Source organism: Miscanthus floridulus, chromosome 14, assembly GCF_019320115.1.
Source record: "Miscanthus floridulus cultivar M001 chromosome 14, ASM1932011v1, whole genome shotgun sequence".
Taxonomy (NCBI): domain Eukaryota; kingdom Viridiplantae; phylum Streptophyta; class Magnoliopsida; order Poales; family Poaceae; genus Miscanthus; species Miscanthus floridulus.
In genome coordinates, this window is record NC_089593.1 from 82,929,751 (window position 1) to 82,936,346 (window position 6,596).

Here is a 6,596-nt window from a genome sequence, read left to right on the forward strand (position 1 = left end):
TCAACTAGCTACTTTAACCTTCTTTCATGTAAATATGCAAGCTTGAAGTGATTTTGAGCTCAAATTGCTTACAAATGAAAAAAACCACAATAAAGAACCATATATATATAGTGAACAAAATGAGATAAGACAATGGTGAAAATGAGAGTATGAGATTGGTAACCTTTACAACTGAAGAATCGACGGAGAAATCGAAGAAATCGACGGAGGAATCGAATAATGGATGGAGGAACAATGGAGGGAGGGAGGAAGCAGAACACTACTGCAGTGAGCTTCAAAATGTGCTGAGCTCGGGCTCGGGGAGGAAGGAGACGGCCGGGATATAAAGGGGGGGCCTTTAGTCCCGGTTGGTGGCTCCAACCGGGACTAAAGGTAACTTTCCAACCCCGAGCGCAGCCACGGCCCGGGAGTAGACCTTTACTCCCGGTTGGAGCCACCAACCGGGAGTAAAAGTATACCTTTAGTCCCGGTTGGTGGCTCCAACCGGGACTAAAGGTCCCTGCCACCTCTGTCTGACGCAGTAGCCGTTGGGCAGGGACCTTTAGTCCCAGTTGGAGCCACCAACCGGGACTAAAGGTATCTCTAGTCCCGGCACAAAAAATTCCGGGACTAGAGCCCATTTTGACCGATGATCAAATGTCTGTTCTCTACTAGTGGCATGTTTGTCCATGCCCTAGTATTAGTAAGCTCTAAGTCAGCATGTTGTCAGCACTATATATCCTAATCGCAATAGTCCAGATGAACTCCTTGTATTTTTTAGGGTGCAGGCGCGCAGTATGTACAAGAAAATACCTAAGTTGATCCAGGTCTTTGCATCGTGCAATCTCAATAAGAAGGAAGTATTTAAGTTGACCAAGGTCCCATACCTCAAACTCCTTATATTCTTTCAACCTCCTTTTCATCATTACCGGTAATGATAATATCAGAGTTTCAAAAACCCACTCTCAATTTTTTTTGGCAATTTTGAAAAAATTGCTCTCCAACAACTCTATATCTCAGCTCCCAATCTTTCCGCACTTAAGAAAATCGATCCAATTGTGCGGAAATACACACACGCGTATCAATCGACCAATCTAGAGGTGGAAAGAAGTGAGGAAGAATAGAGTTCCCAATGCAAATGTACGAGAAAGAAAATACAAAAATGGTTGTGGTAATATGAAAATAGTCCGAAATTCCTCGTGAAAAATTGCCTTCTATCTTTTAGGAGCTAGATTTTGAAAATGGTTGGAGGAACCCAACAAATATGCTTTTAACTTTGTTTAGCCACTTGGAAGCTCTCACTCACATACACAATCAACATAGTAATCTTACGCCCTGAATGTCCATAGAATATAGTATGATCTCCATTCCATTGTCCGTATCAGATGCCATATGTTTCCTATTTAAATCTATCAAACCATGCTTTGTGGAGATTGTTTGAACATACCCCAATATTAGAGAAACCAGGTTAAATATCATTGTTCAAGAAAATATTCTTGACGTCCAATCGATGCAATGGCAATACAAAATTCGCCACACAAGAAACCAAATTTGTCACCATAAAATTCTCACCATGCGCAGAAGGGAAGGATTATTACGCCCAAGGACCCTGTGTCCCTGTTGATGCTGTGACGGACTCTTGTGTGTGGGCTGCTGCCAGATTGTCGCCCAGGTACGTGTGAGCCTAGGAGGCAAGGAGCCAGGAGCACGAGTCGCCTGTCATAGGCGTACTCGAGGCTTCACGCTACACGTGTTTTGGCCACGGGGGGCGCGTGCGGACGCGGTTAGCCAGCCGCCCAGCGCATGGCGGGTGCACGCTCGTCGTCCTTGGATTCGGGCGGCAGCGTCTCACGCGTCTTCTCGGGACTCGGGTTGGCTACCTCACCAGTTGCTGGCTTTTTTACTGGCCGTCTGTCCCCCATTCGCCTCGGCTTGACTCGTGCTCACCTCCTGCTGCAGGCTGCAGGCTGCAGGCAAGCAGATACCTTGGGTCACGCTCACGCCCCGGTGTGGTGTCACCACTCACCAGTCACGACTACCCCAACTGACGAGCTCTACTCGTGAAGCCTCGCTTCGCTAGGGCCTTGTTTAGATGACCCAAAATTCCAAGTTTTTTCACTCTCTTTCCATCACATCAATTTTTAGCCGCTTGCATGGAGCATTAAATGTAGGTAAAAAAAATAACTAATTGCACAGTTTAGTTGGAAATCACGAGATGAATCTTTTGAGCCTAGTTGGTCCACGATTGGACAATATTTGCCAAATAAGACGAAAGTGGTACTATTCATCGAGTTGCAAAAAGTTGCAATCTAAACATGACCTAGATCTCGTGGGTTCCCAGAAATAAATTTCAATTTTCAGCACAATCACGCAACTTCTCCACCGATCGTCCATGTTCAGCGGCGACGGCGGTAGGGCGCCGCGGCGAGTCGGCAGCTACCCACGGGCACCGCCGCCGAGGCACAGTACGCTCTCCAGGAGCGACTCAATCGAGAAGAAGGGCGGAGCCGCCAAGCGGTCGAGGCGGGCGCGCCAGGAGCTCAGGCTCGCCGGCCGGAAGCAGCACGGGGCCCGTGCCCGGGGAGCCGGAGCGGCGGCCGCAGACGTCGTCAGCGCCGGAGCCGCGCGGCCGCGGGCTAGCGACGGCGTCCGAGGACGAGGAGGTTGCTGCGCCGCGGGCGCTGCTGCGGCTCCCCTGCACGTGTGCAGCGGTGCCGAGGCGCAGGCGAGCAGAGGAGCAGGAGTAGTAGCCGGCGGCGGTCGTCGCGTGAAGAACGCAGCAGGCGGCTGGCCGCTGCTGCTGGCCCTGGCGTGCGTGGTGGCGCTCGGCAGGGCGGCGGCCGTCTGCTGCTGCACCTGTGCGGCATGGCTGTGCCACGGGCCGCGGCCCTTGCGCGGTTCTGCCTCTGCCTCGACGGATCGGCGCCACCGGAGCAGCGAGCCCTCTGCTGCAGCGCGGTGACTGTCATATTGGTGTCAGATGCCTGCGAGCTTGACATTGGACGTGTACGAGTTGTTGTAGACGGATGTATTTGTCATGGGGCTGTCCGGTTCTGACGGCAGGGCATGCGCGCTGCAGGCCTCTTAATTTAGCTAGCAGATAATTTTTTGTTGAAACTCACTTATTCCTCTTATGAATCTTTAAAGTTTAGACTTTATGACACTACGTTCGAATTTGATTCTCTACGGGACACTACCATCCCTTTGAGGCTAACACCGTGAAGTATCATGCGACCATAATATCCCTGTTGTACGCCGATGTAAATTAAAGGCCCTGTTCCCTTATGTTGTAATTCGTTTTTTTCAGCTTATTTTTTAAGTCGGAACAGTATTTTCCTCTCACAACAAATTAGCCGAAACAGTGTTTCAGCTTGTTTTTTCAGCGAAACGAACGGGGCCTTAAACAAATATTTGAAACACTCAACAACTTGAAATAAAAGACTCATCAATAGAAAAAAATGTTCATCATGTCGATCACTACAATTTTGGTATTAACTATGTCAATATTCAAAGTGGTATTAACTATGACAATATTCAAAGTCGTTTCAAAATTCTAAATGTTGAATTAAAAAAAATTATGAACTTAGAAAATATATTTGGGACTACACGATCTCAAATAAACTTTTTTAACCACAAAGTTATAGATTGTATTGACAACTACAAATTTGGTATAATATAATCCATGTAAATATTTGAGGTTGTTTGAAAATTTCAAATTTCAAAATCTCTAAACTTAAAATAATATTTTTTTGGTGTCTAAACAGTTTCAAATAAAAACCTTGTCAACTACAAAGTTGTAGATCACGTTTAGAGCACCAATTTTGATATAAATGTTTTCCTCATCTGAGTTCATGTGAAAAAATGCATTATTTTTAGATACTACTATCTATAATATGTCTTATTTGTGATTCAGTTTTGATTTATATAATCTGGATGAATTTTAATGCTTCATAAACATGTATTAGGAAGAAATTATTTAAAAAATTTACCAACGTGTACAAATAAAGCACAGTAATAGTGCACCATGTCATATAGGGTACAAGTGCATTTTTGTATCACATGGAGCAGTGTCATATAGGGAACAAATGCATTTTTGTATAGCAGGGGTATTTTGGTCATTTTGCATGATACTTAATAGTGTTAGCCTCCAAAAGTGACGGTAGTGTCAAGTAGAGAATCAAACTTTGACGCACTATCATATAAGGAGGTCTAAACTTTGGAGGGTCACGAGAGGAATAAGTAAGTTTTACAGGACCATATAAGGAATTTTCTCTTTAGCGTCCGGTGGAGTCGTTAGCACGCGAGAGATTCAAAACACAACCACCGGATGTGTCCGGTGTGAGCACCGGATGGTGCACCGCACCGTTCTACTAGAGAGCATTGCAAATGGGGACTTCAGAGCTAACACGCACCATAGGTGTCCAATGTGCACTGATGTGCGCAACGGACCTGTGACAAAGGTTAATGGCTAGTTTCGTAGCCGTTGGAAAAGTGTCATTGAAGGTGTCAGGTGCAGGTGTCCGATGGCCACCGGAGAGGTCTTGTGTGCCTGTAGCTTGTCTGACAAGTGAGTAATGCTTGGATTTGTTGGTGGGCTTATATATAGTCCTTGTGGCCAGCCTTGCCACTCTTTAGGGCCTCCAAACACTTGTGGATATTGAATGCGGCATACTAGTTAGTTAATTGAGTACGTTAATTTGATATTTCATAACCTTCTAATTTCATGCAGGACTGAAGTCACAAATTCTATGCGAATTTTCGCCAGGTACAGAGGTGGACGGTGTATATAGTGGCGGTATGGCCGATGATGCGTGGTTATAGTCAAGTTGCTCATATCATGCACGGAGAGGACGAGGCCATGGTGGTGAGCGCGGATTTTTGTTGGGTTCGATGGAATAGTGCACATTTCTGAGGGATGGATGAACTTCATTGAAAACAACTTTCTGGTCTGCAGAGATGTGTGCGTCCTGCAATTCGACAGGTATAGCAAGTTGCTAACTATAGTGGTCTATGGGTTTCGATGTTTGTGAGTTTCGTTTGAAGAGATCCAATTATTTTGTGGTTGTCTGGTAGAAGAGATGTTTAATTTCTCCTTTCCGAGTGCGTCAAGGTGGTGGCCATCATGTGTCACCACTGCAGACGCCTTTTTTGTCGAGTGCTGGGGGCACTCGGCAAAGCCAGCCAAGCACTCGGCAAAGGCTTTGCCGAGTGCCGTACTCGGCAAAGGTCTCTCGGCAAAGATTTTATCGGCAAAAATTTCTTTGCCGAGTGCCAAAAATCGACACTCGGCAAAGTCTTTACCGAGTGCCAAGCCCGCACTCGGTAAAAAAATAACTGCCATCAACATTTGACGCTGGCTTTGCCGAGTGCCTAGGGACCGGCACTCGGCAAAATTTGAATTTTTGCCGAGAGCCAGGGCTCAACACTCGGCAAAGAAACCATTTTTTTAAAAAAAATCTTTTTAAAAATGGTCTTTGCCGAGTGGTACCACCTGGCACTCGGCAAAATTGACCTCTTTGCCGAGTGCCAGGCTGTGACACTCGGCAAAACTAGGGAAGTGGCTGTTTTTGCAGTATTTTTTTCCAGCTTTGCCGAGTGCCACACCCCTGACACTCGGCAAAGACTTCTTTGCCTAGTGTTGACACTCGGCAAAGCTGGGAAATTTGTTATTTTTTTTGTTTGTTGCTTTCCTTCGAAAGCAAACACGGAAAACTCATATATAATACATGAGACATCACACAGGCATTTAGCATCACACAAAACACATACATAATCCATCACATACATCCATAATACATCACAAGCACATCCAACATCCATCACAAGCACATCCTCCTGCATAATCCATCACACGCACATCCAATGTGCAAATCCATGACAACATCTAAGAAGTCTTCATCCAACACAAGTCCTAGATCAAGAAAAGTCAATGAAATATGAAGGGGCACCACCTACTGCCACTAATCCCAATGGGAGCCTGAAGGGGCACCTCCGTGCGGTGGTGGACCTGTCCAGTCAGGGTGTGTGTGCTGAGGCGAAGGAGTCGGGTTGGAACCCGACGACTGTTGCTGCACAAAGGAGAATTGAATTCATTAGTATATACACAAGCTAAAGGACTTGATCAACCATATATATATACTCACCGGAGTGCCTAGAGCCAGAGGAGTAGGAGGCACAACTGGAGCGAGCAGCGACTGGGGCACCACCACACCCGGGAGAGTGGTGCCGAGGCTCGACATGAATGAGAACATGTCCTGCATCCTCTGTGCCTCGGCCGCCCTCTGGGCCCTTAGGACCTCCCACTCGGCCCTCTCGGCCTCCCTCTCGGCCTCCATCCTCTGCACAGTGGTCTGCAATATTCAATCACCAACGTTTAAACAATGCAAATGCAAGGTACATGTGTAAAAGTAATGAACGGCGAATGAAATAGAACTAACCTGGAGTGCCGCCATCTGCTGCAGTGTGCTCGCCTGCCGAGGTCGAATGGGGACGGAGGAGCTCGTGCTCTGTGCTCGGATCTGGGCGAGGTTGGGCACAGAGGTCGAGTTGACCATGTTGGAGGCCATCCAGTACCGGCCGTGATGATGTCCTGGTTTGTGAACACCATACGTGATGAC

General features: G+C 46.9%; 1 pseudogene; it reads left to right on the top strand.

The window, feature by feature from the left end:
* The first annotated feature begins 2,352 nt into the window (after positions 1-2,352).
* Positions 2,353-3,067, top strand: LOC136502617 (uncharacterized; annotated as a pseudogene).
* The last annotated feature ends 3,529 nt before the right edge of the window (positions 3,068-6,596 follow it).